General features: G+C 41.1%; 1 protein-coding gene across 2 annotated transcripts in view; it reads right to left on the bottom strand.

Annotated features, from left to right (window-relative positions):
• The window catches only part of cmss1 (cms1 ribosomal small subunit homolog), a 44,730-nt gene that overhangs the window by 5,994 nt on the left and 25,194 nt on the right, over window positions 1–13,542 (bottom strand). The window lies entirely within an intron of this gene.

Below are 13,542 nucleotides of genomic sequence, written 5' to 3'. Positions count from 1 at the left end.
TTTGGCCCCTGAACCAGAGATTTGGCATTTGCACACCATGTGTCAGACTGGTTGCTCATCAGGTGTGAGAGTTCTGCAGGCAGCACATTTCAGTCGCAACAGAAGAAGCAAAAACACAAACTTTCTCAGAGAAAATCATAATGCAGCAGACCTTAATCCAAGCATGTGGTTATATTTAGCTTCTCTGTTGCTACCACTTTTCTGAGCATACCTCTTGTCTTATGCTATGAGGTCATGCTCAGACCCCCTGGCATATAAGCATGCTTGTTCAAAATACTTTAAAAACAGTTGCCAGAGTGAACACTGCAATAAATTGGTAGGTTTCACTGCAGTGTACTTCCTCAGTGTGGATTTTTAAAATACCTTCTTCAGCTTTGCAGTACTCATTCTCTTCATCACCTCTTTCTAGTAGACAAGAATCTAATTTGTCTCAGGTGTCAGTAAGAGTCAAAGTTTGAGTGGGGTGATGTCTGACTACTTATGTCTATTACTTAACGAGATTTCAGAGAAATGTGCTCATGTGGCTGTAATGGATTGAAATTTCAGGCATGTTTTACTCTCTGCCAAAACCTTGCCAGTAGCACTAAAACAGATATATCATTAACCACTAATAGCAAACACCTGCTGTGACCTCACTGATTGGGGCATGTCCAGAAGTGCAGCAAGATTGAGCAATGAGCAACAGTTTTTAACTTAAACAAAATCAAAATACATATTTTCCTCTTGTTGTTTCTGAGTGTTGGAGGTATCAGCCTTAGAGATGTTTGCCCTCTCTTGAATATATTAAAACTAGATGACACTCAGCTTGTGGTGCTTCAAGCGCCAACAAAATACATTTGAAAAACTCAACAGCAATGTATCATCCTAGAAATCATAACCCAGTTACTCAAGATAATCCACAGACCTTGTTGTGAGCACCTGTGTCATCGTTCAGAGGGAAGCATGCATCAACTGCTAGCTCAACTACAGCTTGGCCGAGGAGGACGCCATACATATCTACATCTCACACTGTCACCAGCATGAGCCTCTTGTCAATGAGTACACGCACGCTTCCTTCTCTGTGGTGATACAGTTGGGGGCGTAGTTCGGTAGAAAGAAAATAGTTCCTCCATGAAACTGTTCACAACAAGGTTTGTGGATTATCTTGAGTAACCGCATCATTGTTTCTGGAAAGAGACAATGTTGCTGAGTTTTTCACATGTATCGTTTTGGTGCTTTGTTTCTACATCTAATATTATCATATTAAGTATGACACAACAATATCTTCCACTTCATGAAAAGAACTCCAGAAGTGTCGACAAACCATTTTCAAAATGGTTCCACAGTTATCATTGCTGGCAGTGTGGAGAAGCTGGCATAAGTACCAACAGAAAAGCTAGGCAATGCACTGCTGTAGATGAGGGCAGCAAGAAAAGATATTTTAGTCACCTAAAAAAAATCAATATCATTTTAAGTATACGCTGTATTTGGAATTTTGTCACTGCTTTACATTGCTGTCCGACAAATTACCAGGGAACTGAAGTCGTTACATCACTCTCTTCAAAGCCAGACTCCATTGAGAAATATAGTAATTTCAAATGTTGAACACAGGAGCTGCTGGCTTGTGTTATTGTGGGATTTAGGTGTTGGTTAGTTGGTAAGTGGTTAGTTTGGATTCACTTAAGTCACACAATAACAGATTGAGGCAGTGGTAGACCAGCAGCTCCCGCGTTTGGAGAGTTAAAATGATTGTTGTTATCAATGGAGTCTGGTGGCTTTGACGAGAGCATTGATGGGCAACTGAATCCATTCAGTGCTTCCCCATTGGAAAGGGCAGTGTGACGTCAAGGTAAGGTGGTGAAAATGTTCTAAATATAACATACACTTAAACTGTTACTGATTTTTTTTTTATTTTTTATTTTTTTTTAACGTGGCTAAAATACATTTCTTGGCTTCCGTGTCGATATTCCTGCCCGCTTCTCCAGACTCTGATGAAGCCAACCACCATCTGCCATGTAGCACATTGACTATGCCTAAGTACCTCATACAACTCCACATCAAAAAGATCCAGACTATCCCTTTAAAATTAAATAATAACACTAATAGTTACGTTATTACAAGGGTACAGTTAATTTGAAAAGAGCTATACATAGTTTGTATCTGATTTTAATTTTCATCAAAATGCTCCAAAAACATACCACTGCATAAGATGTAGCCAATTCGGGCTGTTTAAATGATTTGATACAAGGCCATGGCTAAACACTCCCAAGTCAGAATAATGGCATGAAACATCATTTCCTGAGGTGCATTGTACCAAAGCAACACTTAAACATAAATAAATGTGAATGTGAAACCATTATTAGGGCTCAGTAAAACAGTGATATACAACATGTCTCTGACTTGCCTCAGAGAGTTGCTCCTCCAGGCCAAAAGCACTCCCAAAAGACCACCCATTGATGCCTGACAGCAGATTTTCCGCCTTATCCTCTAATTTCCCATCTCACAATTGATTCATCCAGTCGTTATAATCATACCCCTCTTTCTTTATTTCCTCTACAACTCTTCTTTGGGACTGTCATAGCCAAGGATGTTATAAAAAGAGATCATTCGAAGGACGGATGAGAGATCTTGGTCCAGTCTTACCCTCTCATTCTCTTTCGCAGGTCCTGTTCTTCCTATCATTCAATAACCACACCCCTTCTTCGCTTCATCCCTCAGTCCCAGACCTCCGTCCTTATTTGTTACAGTCATCTGTCCAGTCATACACGCCTTCTGCTGACAGACCACTCCCACTATTGATGGTTCAAAGCAATCATTTCCCACCTTCTCGCTCTGCTAGTACTCATCCCTTTCTCTCTCTCATGGATAGGATACACAGGTGCCACAGATCAGGAAACAGAGGACAGAGGGAACTAACCACAGAGGTGAGGAGGATTTCAAGATGTTGTAGATAAATGGGTTCTAATTAAAGCAAAGTTCAGGCCTATGTAAACCAGATCCACCTGTCCTTCAGCAGGTAAGTGTTTTTTCCCTGCTGGTGCTTGTGTCTACCGCCAAGACCTTGCTCTGGGTTACTTGCATTTACCAAAGAGTTTGGGTGCTTTATAAAAGCATGGCACTGATCTATCTGTCCTGAAGATAATTATCAAGAGACTTTAACAAATTAGCAAACATTTTACAGAAAGGCAGCTAGGTAAAACGTCTAGCTCGTGAGAGAAAATCTTGCAAAATTAGCTCACCTATCTAATGTGATTTACACCCTCTAGAGGCACAATTTATGTGCCTGAGCTGGCACTGCTGTTTTGTGCTCAATGAGCTGTGAAATACTCATCAATACAATAATCCTGTGGGTTCAGGAGTTAACTGAAAGCCTCAGATGAGTTTTAGCTGCTGACGGGGCAGCCATACTGGTGTTAAGCCTAAAACACATTTCTAATCTCACTATTAGCACAAAGAGAAACCTAACACGTCGGTCAAGGAGCCGTTCCAATACTCTGTAGGTGATGAGTTGCTGATTCAACATGTATTTGATCTGGTGTTATATAGGGACTGAGCTGTCTGGATTATCATTGACTATTGGGTGCTTCTTCTCACTTGGCACAATGGACATAATGCACATATGTTTGCACAGATATGTGTCAACAATGTAATATTACAGAGTTTGTGAAGGTGTCAAGAAGGCAAGAGATGGTCAAACTAACAATGCAACCAACCACACAAATACTTCTAGCTATCATTGTCCCCCTAATCTTCTAAAACTTCTCTGTGACCAATATTGGACTATATACAGTGAACTTGTTTTTGTTAAAGGACAGTTTCCTGTACTATATGCAAGGTAAGGGAACACTGCAGCTACAACAATGTCATTTGAGGTTAGGGCTAATCGACTGAAAATTAGCTTTGGTTTCCTCCGTCTTCGTAAATGCTGTCAAAACATAACATTTATTAGGCGAGCTCTAAATTTACAGGGGCCTGAGGGCACGATTTATGTAAAGTCATCCAATCTGCTCATCCAATCTGTCTGTAATTAGCACCTAACTTATTAAGGCCTCAAAAAATGCATGGTGAGAGGCACATATCACTGATTACTCACACACAAAGTGCACCTCTAATGACAAGCAAACTGAGCGGAGGATGACGTGCCTCTCTGATCAATAAGAAGGGTTTCGAATGAGACGCACCTGGCTTAGTAAAGGTGACTCTAATGTGGCTCTATACATCACTACAGGGGTCCAACGTCACAACAGCCCAACGTACCTGACGGAAGATGGGTGCTTCTTGGTATATGCTCTATAGGAGGAATGATGGATGCATTTTCCAAAAGATTTTCATTAATTTAACATTTTGATGACATTGTTGAAGGGCAATGTTTGGCCTGAGTTCTCCCGCTGGCGTTAGAGTTTTGGGCCCAGTTGTTAAGAAGTAATCTGATTGGATTTTGGCAGTTGGACTAGATCAAATCTTGAAAATGGGTTGTTTGAAAGAATAAAAGGATTCTGAAATCAACTTAGACCACAGTAGGGCTGTATCCAACACAGTCAAATCAGATTTGCCTGTTTCATAAGAATATTCCATGATTCAGGGTTTTTTTAAAAGTTTGAATGAGGCTCAGCAGGATGTTCAATGTGACAGCTTCATTCACGTTATATAATAAACAAGCTAATGGTGCTAAGGATGGATCAGAAATGATATCAAACAAAAGCCAGAGACTTTGTCATATTAAGTGTCCGTGAGCTGTAAATTCATTTCCAAGCAGATGAGAGAAGATAATGTTATCTTCTATCGGCTATCTCTTATCTTATCTTATCTCAGAGCCTTACAGTGGAAAGTTTCTCCTCTGTGCTGCTGCATCACATCTGGACTAGGGATGCGCGCGATTAGTCGTCTAAACAATTAAACGTCCGCCCCTCGTTAGTCCGCACCAGAAATATTTGTCTGTGAAACCTTTTAGTGTTTTATTCATGTACGAGGCTACTTAACTGTCATGCAGCCACCCGCCACTAGTGGGTGCTACGGAGCCGTCAGACAGCAGGGTAATGCTCGAGTAGACTGGAGTTTTAAAAAAGGCACGGTGAGAACTTGGAGAGATGTCGTGGTTTGGCAGTACTTTCATCTTGAAAATGAATTGAGCAGTAATTTATCTTTTTTGAGATGTTATTATTTGTTAACTTTAAGTGAGTTGTTGTCAGATAATGTGCAGGGGTTCACATTAATACCGCACGGCGCAGTGTCTTGTAGTTAAGTCGCATTTAAAATCCGACATGGTTGTTGAAGATTGTGATTAAAGGCTTCAAAGGGCTCTTAATGCACACAATATTTTTGGGACAATGTCTCAAATACTTAACAAATTGTACTAAATTTTGACTGTTTTTGGAGTGTTTTCCCATTTTTAGACTTGTCGACTAGTCTTAATTAAGATTTTCATTAAGTTGACAATGAAATTGGTCGCCAGGAACATCCCTAGTCTGGACTGTACCAAAGAGTAGTGTGACAGTCAAGAACGCTCATGCACAGCAAAATCTGGGGACCAAAATGTCCCTAGAAGTACACTGCACAGCACACTGATGAGCTCGTCTTGATGCAATCTCAGTCGACTAATGATTTGAATCTCCCACTCCATTGAAACTGCATTGTAGTAAATAACTATCAGGGTCTGTACCAATTCTTACTCCCAGGAAGCAAAGAAAGGAACCAGCAGATGGATGTATTAGCCAAGAATAAAAGGATAGTAAATGAATGGAGTCAAAGACGACAGAGGCTAAGAGGCAGTTAAAAATACAGTGGAGAGGAAACCAAGCTAAGTCTAATGTGCTCCCAGGGGAAAAAAAGGGACTGGCTGCACTGATTGCATCAATGTCTTTGTCCATTTTGGCTCTGATGAAGACACAGCGGTGTCTGTTTGCACTACTGAAGGCTGCAAATCAATCACTGTACTCCTGTCCCCCCCCCCGAAAGTTTGCTGACCTCGAACTGAAAAGCCCCTGATTCAGCTTTAAAGACGGAAGATGTGGAGAGCCCTGTTTCAATAAGTGTTGCCTGAGGGGAGTAGACGCTGATCTATGAGAAGGTCAATATCTCCAATGTCCCCTCAGCCTTACCCCCAATATCCTCCATGCCACAGTCTCTCCAAGTGATGGAGTCAGGAAGAAGAATATGGCATGCTTTCAGACACATACAAGCTCAGATAACCATAGATCAATGAAAGTCAGTGGCTGCAGAGAGGGCGGAGATGCAGGGAAATGGGGCCGCCTGGTCATCTTTAATGGGTGATCAATACAGATGACTGGTTTTAATGAATGGTCAATGGTGCTGACTGGATGTAAAGAGGATCAATCGACTGGTTACAGGAAGCGATTAATGGCATCAGTTCCAGACACTCAAATTTGGTTAGTTCTATAACGGTAATGTGCTCACTTTTATAAACTGGCACTGTGCCTACACAGCTGCTTAAAACTGTGTTGGCCATGACCTCAGAAAAGCTCTTAATCATCAACACAGTTTACTCTATTAGGTCTGATTAAAAGGTACCACTTTAGCCTTTTATCCTCCTGCAGAAACATCCCATTATATACAAGCATGGAGATGCGTGATGTTTCTGTTGTGTGCTTGTGTAAAAACAATATGATACTTTCTATGAATCAATTCAGCGCTTGTTTAAACAATCAATAACTCATCTCAGGACATGTAGTATTGACCGATCTTGGGAGTGGTGCGGGTGGGGGAGTGGGTGTAGCAGTTATTGGTTTTGGAGGCCAGCAGTTTCCTCTCTAAAGCCACAATTTGAGCATGTGTTATTGTTAAATCAATGGTGACTTTAGGCTGCATGCTCACACTGAACACGCAGGCTGCAGTGGAATAGCAGAGAGGCAGAGGAGGATACCAGTCTGGTTACAAATTCATTTGCTTCCCACTCTTTGCTGTCCAAGTCATTGAGTCCATTGTCTTAACATTTTGACTTTGTGTCCAATTACTTGTTGTTCTGTTGGTTATTGGGATGTTTATCCAGGGGCTTGTTAATGCTAACATCTTCCACACTGGCTAAGTGAACTTGAAATAAAGATAAGACCAAGTCCATGAAGGATTCACACTGTCTTGTCTGATTTACAAGCTTGCCAAATGAGGGCTACAAGCAGCTGTTATTTGTCTATCAGTGCTCTTGTTAGGGCCTGTTAGGACATTTAAGCACAGCTCAGACGTGATACACTGCAGGGAGGGAGTATCACCAGCCTGAGGCAGGGCCTGGCAATATATTGATATTGTATTGATATCGTGCTGTGAGACTAGATATCGACTTAGATTTTGCTGCAAGGCAACCGCAACATAGACACTATTGTTGCCGTCTAGAGGCCACGGAGGCTAAAAATTTAGCAAGCAGCTCACGTATTGCAGAAAAGGCACAGGCCCAATGACAGAGGGAAAAGATCTGGCTGTTGGGAGACATACTATAAAATATGGAGAACTCTATATGACTAAAATGACAATATATTGACTTACTTTGCACCGAAAACTTAATCTTCATGGCCTCTGCGGTTTCTGAAAACGTATGCCAAGACATCACAACTTGGGAACTAAAAGCTTTCAGAAAATGTCCACTTACGAGTCGTGAATATCACAAGAGTGGGGCGCTCTTCTCGTAAACAAGGGAAATACAAACCTATTTGAAGGCAACAGATGGCACTAGAGGTCAGAGTCAAAACCTTATGACATGCCCAACATGGCGACAGTGGAGGAGGTCATAGTAATGTACGTTTTAACAGAGAAAGCATTGCTGATGACGATTGTCTGTGAGGCCATTAAATACGAGACATGTGGACAGAAAATCATTTATTATCTATTCATTCCTTTCTGCCATTTTTAAAGTCTTTTTTGCATCCTACGGTCGTGTCTTGCTTGAAATACTCACGCCGTGCTGCTCCCATGATTACAGGTGGTGCTGCTGTGTTTCCTCCGTATCCGTAAGCTTTTAGAAAACGTGCACAAATATGGACGGTATAAACACAGTACAGATGTAAGGTTCTGTCTGTGTCCATTTGGGCTGCAGTGATATACCGGTTTTAAGGCATACCATGGTATAAAATAACTGTCATACTGTCTACATTTGACTGCCTATGGTATTGAAAAAGATTCAGCTGAATGGAGTCTCACCTTAATTTTAGTTATTTTCAAAAGGGTGACTTTTTACACATACTTTTATTTTATCAAAGTCATCAAAGGACACCGCAATTTCTTCTAAGACGGTTATCGTATCATGAAAATCCCATACCATAATGTCCGCACGAATATCTAACATTGAGCATAAGTGAGCCCTTGTGACAAGCATGGCGCACTATACACACAATCACACACACAGACTCAAACCTTATTCAGTCATGAAATTTGGATCAGTACATTAAGTGCTTTTCTTGCTCTAAAACAGTCAACCTTTTTTTATTATTATTATTTTGTATATATATATATATATATACTTTATTAATCCCCATGGGGAAATTCAATTTTTCACTCTGTTTGTCAATTACACACAGGTCTGAACACACACATGCACAAACAGGACCTATACATGCACTAAGTGGAGAGATGTCAGAGTGGGCTGCCCATGACAGGCGCTCCAAATGGTTGGGGGGTTCGGTGCCTTGCTCAGGGGCACCTCGGCAGTGCCCAGGAGGTGAACTGGCACCTCTCCAGCTACCAGTCCACGCTCCATATTTTGGTCCAGACGGGGACTTGAATGGACTAAGCTACTGCCTATGTAGTATGTTTTTATTAGGGACAACATCAGATAAACAGATGAAAAATATTTATTCAGTCTAAAGAAAAAGGTGTTCAACAGTATGTAGGTTTTGATTTGAACCAGGCAGCTCTGGCACACCTTAAATCCACCTAACTAAAACCAAGTTTAATGTTCAAGGACAGTGGAGATCTGAGACCCCATTTCAATTCCCCCATGACGGTTTCACATGAATATAAAGTATACAGTAGGGACAGACCTTGACTGTGAGCATATCTACCTGATGTGTGTGGGTATGTGTGAGTGTTACTACATTTCAGCTGCTCCTCATTTCTGCTACAGTTCAGCCAAAGGTCTGGTTCATTGTTTTATGTGGTACAGTCCCCTAACATATACTGGGACACTGACATTCACGTGTTTGACTCAAGCCAATTTTGTCTGCCAGACTGTGACAGGAGCTCCTGATGGTGTCACACAGGAGGTGCTAATCAGAGACATCAGGTTATGCAAATAACCTAAAGCTTTTAAGCTTTGACAGGAACCAAAGGAGGAATCCCTTTTCTCACCTTGCCTTGACAGCCTGTCGCAACTTATGTAATGTGGATACTGTTGTCAGCCAAAACTAATTTAGGCTGCCAAACTTGATCTTAAATAAGTAGGCTTTTGACACCACTCTTCCTTTTAACATTACAGCTCTGCCTCCCCTTCCTCTTCCCTTTCCTTTTCACTAACAGACCTGATTCTTATCTTTACATCCATTCCTGTCTTGCTCTTCTAAATTCCCTGAAAGCATGTACCATAAAGGATAACTGTAACACTGCTGTCGTCTTTTGCTCTGATGCAATACAAGAGGAATTTATCATCTGATATATCAGAGTGAGGTTAAATGTGTTCATGTGAAAAGTGCACAGCTGTCCCAAAGCACAGACAACAGCCCACACAAAACAGTACATGGTAGAGTTTTACATCTTCATTATTCAACGAGCTTCTGTCAGGGAAGTCTTGCTCCACATAAACAGGCTAACTTTTAGAGGACAAACCTGACATCATTACAAAACAATGTAGACCATATGTCATTACATCACTAACCACCAAATGGTCGTTAATTTGCTTTCCACGGCTATGTTTACCACTTGATTTACAGCACCTCTTCACTGTGATGTAGGAGAGACCACCTATGCACAAACATACAACGGACCATACAAAACAAACAACCCAAAGCATCAATTTGGAAAGAAGACAAGAAAGCGATATTTACAAGATGGCAAGTCTAACTTCAGCTGCCTGGTTTCTAAACTAAAACTTATATATTATACTTTAATCTTAGGTCAGTTATATAAAAATCACAGCACAGGACTGCATTACCTCATACTGTTAAAACCGGTTAGCTCAACCTCACTTATTTTATTGTAGTTCAACAATCAACACCACCATAATCTAGACTTCAGAGATCCCTTGAAAGCTGACGTCTTTCGGCTGTTAATTGCTCCTCTGTCATAGATCTTGTAAGCCGGAAAATATTTGATTCCAAGTGAAGCTGAGAGTTCAGACCATGGGAATCTATATCATAAGAAAATGTTTGATCTTTTACACCAACCCCAAAAACTCAAACATTCATTACTTGTGAAAGCTGTGAGCACTTTAAACCGCACAGACGGCAGGAACACCGCCACATCTGGTGCTTAAAACGTATCAACGACAATAAAAAGGAAATGGGAGCCGCTGTCAAATATTTAACACCTTCTGTCAGGTGCATCAAACGAAACACACACAAATAATGAAAGGAAATGATGTTAAAGGTTGAAAATAAGTATGCTTATCTGCTCTACACTATGGTAGATTCCCTGACCATGAAAACACAACCGTCTAACACTTTAAACAGAATGATTACAGTTGCAGTTAATGTGGTCGATGCCCATCTAATGCCCTCCGCCTTTATGCTTAAGTCATTAGAGTACGAGGCATTCAGCAATACGTGCACCCTAACCACACTCAATCATAAAGTACAACAGCGACATTCTTGGTGACAAAATAAATTTATAGGCTGTTCAACATCTCCCACTCTCCCTCTCACTGGCCTGCTAACTGTATAATTTCTCTGTTACAACACTCTTACCAACCATGCCTGCAGTACTGCACTCGTGCCAAAGCATACATCAGCCATACTGAGTGCATATTAACAGAGCGCTGTGCCAACTTGACCCTGGAAACTGGGAGCCAAAGAGGACTCCAGGGCATAGACTGAGCCAGAATCCCATGACAGGTGGATATAAAGTGGATATAAGGGAATAAATAGCAAGAGGTGGGGTTTCAAACTTAAATTACCTGGGGGCCACAAGTTAGGTTGTTTTCTCAAAGGGGAGGAGGAACAAAAATGATGGCGCTTGTCTTTCCCTTTCCCTTTCCTCCATACTGTTTTGCATGTTTAGCAGAGTAACACTGATGAACTTGATGTCCTCCCGAATCCATACCCTGATTGCCAATACCTGTAACTTTGCGATGTTAGTCCATCCATCAGTCTTCATTTTAGGTTTAGAAAGAGGCATATTGGTGTCAGATGTGCCAAAGTAAATCAGAGTAAATGTCCCATTTTAGGAGCCTTTATAGACAATTAAATGACGAAAAATAAAAGCCATGGAAAAAGTCAAGATGCAAAAATGAAAAAATAAATAAATTACAATCTGAACTTAGCAATACATTTTCAAAAAATGAAGCTTATAGTTAGCATGTATGTCCAAGTAAAATTGTTCACTGTAAGTGTGTGATTATCGTAACCAATTTTTTTGTCATTTCTTATGCACATTTTGTATGTTTATTACATTTGTATGAAGTAATGAAACAGAAAGCTTCACTATTTATTGAATTTTGATAATTTCAACATACGGTGCATCTGTTTTATCACAGCAACATTACGTGAACGGCCTTCATCAATCCACTTGACGAGGGTAGCTTGTTTTCTGTCTACATCACTAGCAGCCATAAGCTTTGAGAAGACTATGTAAAGTAAAGTAAAGTAAAGTAAAGTAAAGTAAAGCCCTATTTGGACGGGATTAGTTTAACGTGGAAACGTGGGGTAAAGTAATTATTACCAGGGATTTTAATCCCTTCCGAATGCGCCATGTCTGTAATCATTATGGAGAATGTCAGTAAAAATTACGGCAACTTTTACCTTCTGTAAAACGGTCTGGAGAAAATACCTCAGCTAATATTAATCCCGTGTGAACGCAATCCTCTGTAAAAATGTATGTAAATATTTCGTCGCGTCCTGTTTACAACCATTTTTCCGCGTTTTTTGATGATGGAGGCGCTTGAAGAAGCATGCGGTGTTGTCGGCAGTCGTGATAGTGGACATTCTTCTAATGATCGCATTGCTCTACATGGCAGACCAATCAAAAAGGTCGAGAAGAAAGCACTTTTAAGAGCCACGAGACTTCTGGTTGTGTTAGCTAGGCCTAATATAAATCCATATTGCTAATCGTGTACACACAATCCTGATCATGGGCAATATTTCATATTGGGCTAATCATTAATTATTATTATTATCCTTCAGCTGATGCTTACAGGAAGCAACGTAGCACGCACATGCCGACAGGGAGGTGATGCCAGGGCGCAAACCGAGTTACCACTCCCATCTCTGGTAGAATTACAGAGATTTCTTGTTCTTGTTCTTGTTTCTTGTGCAAATTGGACATTTATATTACAGCCATCTTGTGGTAAACTGACATTAGTCACTATCCCTATGTAAAACGAATCCCGTCCGAATAGTACTTCAGTAAAAAAAAAAAAAAAAGTACCATAGTTTTAAATTGTTCTTCTACATGTTGTCATGTACACAAAGACCCAAAGTTAACACTGTAAGCGGACAATTTGATTACTATAAGTGAATTACTTAAACAGCATTTATATAAAATTGATTTTGTCCAAAGCTTTTTGATCCATATAAGCAGTTTCCACTGTATCTCCTGAGCTGGTAGTTGCATATACTGTACAGCTGGTGAATCTCAACTTGGGTGCACTGCTGACTACAGAGCTGGTTTTAAAATGTCAAGGAAATGGTTTGACAATTCATTGGTCCTCACCCATGACCACATTTCACCCCACTCTACTGTTAATATACCACCTGTGGACCAGTTTTTGTTTGGGATGGAGTGCAGTAAGTGAGATTGTTTTTTGGAAGAGTTAATGGTTTATCCCGAGAGCAGCCAGTGCCCTTTTGAGTTAGACAGGGGCAGGCAGGAGGGATGCAGGCACGGTGCCCTGGGTGGTGTTCACATAAATAAACAGAGGTGGCCAGCCACATGTGCGGCTGCCAACCTGCCTGCCAGCGGACAGTCCTCAGTGGGGCAACCCTGGCAACCATTATTAAGGCAGACTCTGGCTCTGAGCCAGAACTTAAGTTTAGAGGTATTTTCACATGTCTGGCATCGCGTGGGAGTGTGTGTGTGCATGTGCTTGTCTAGACGCTGTGAGCGCACTAAAGAAGAACATAGTCTGACTAATGCCATCTGTGTGTGAGAGAGCGAGCACTGTGAGGTGTTCAGACACCATCACCATTAGTCAATTGAAGGCCAAGGGCAAGGACACAAAGGCACGTGTCTTGGCTTGACTGCTCACATTAACAGCGCCATCAGATGGGCAGAGAAAAGAAATATATATATACACACACACACTCATATCCGAGGAAAACAGGCCCCAGGCCACCATAGAGAATACACGCCAAAGATCACCACCTCACATCAGCTCCACCACATGTTGTCATCTTGATCTGTACCAACCTGGGGCTAAACCTGTTTAAGCTGACTGATCAAGGTCCTCTTTAATGCTAAATCTCGACCATT

Source organism: Epinephelus fuscoguttatus, linkage group LG13 (assembly GCF_011397635.1).
Source record: "Epinephelus fuscoguttatus linkage group LG13, E.fuscoguttatus.final_Chr_v1".
Classification (NCBI taxonomy): Eukaryota; Metazoa; Chordata; class Actinopteri; order Perciformes; family Serranidae; genus Epinephelus; species Epinephelus fuscoguttatus.
This window is presented reverse-complemented; position numbering and strand designations above follow the sequence as displayed.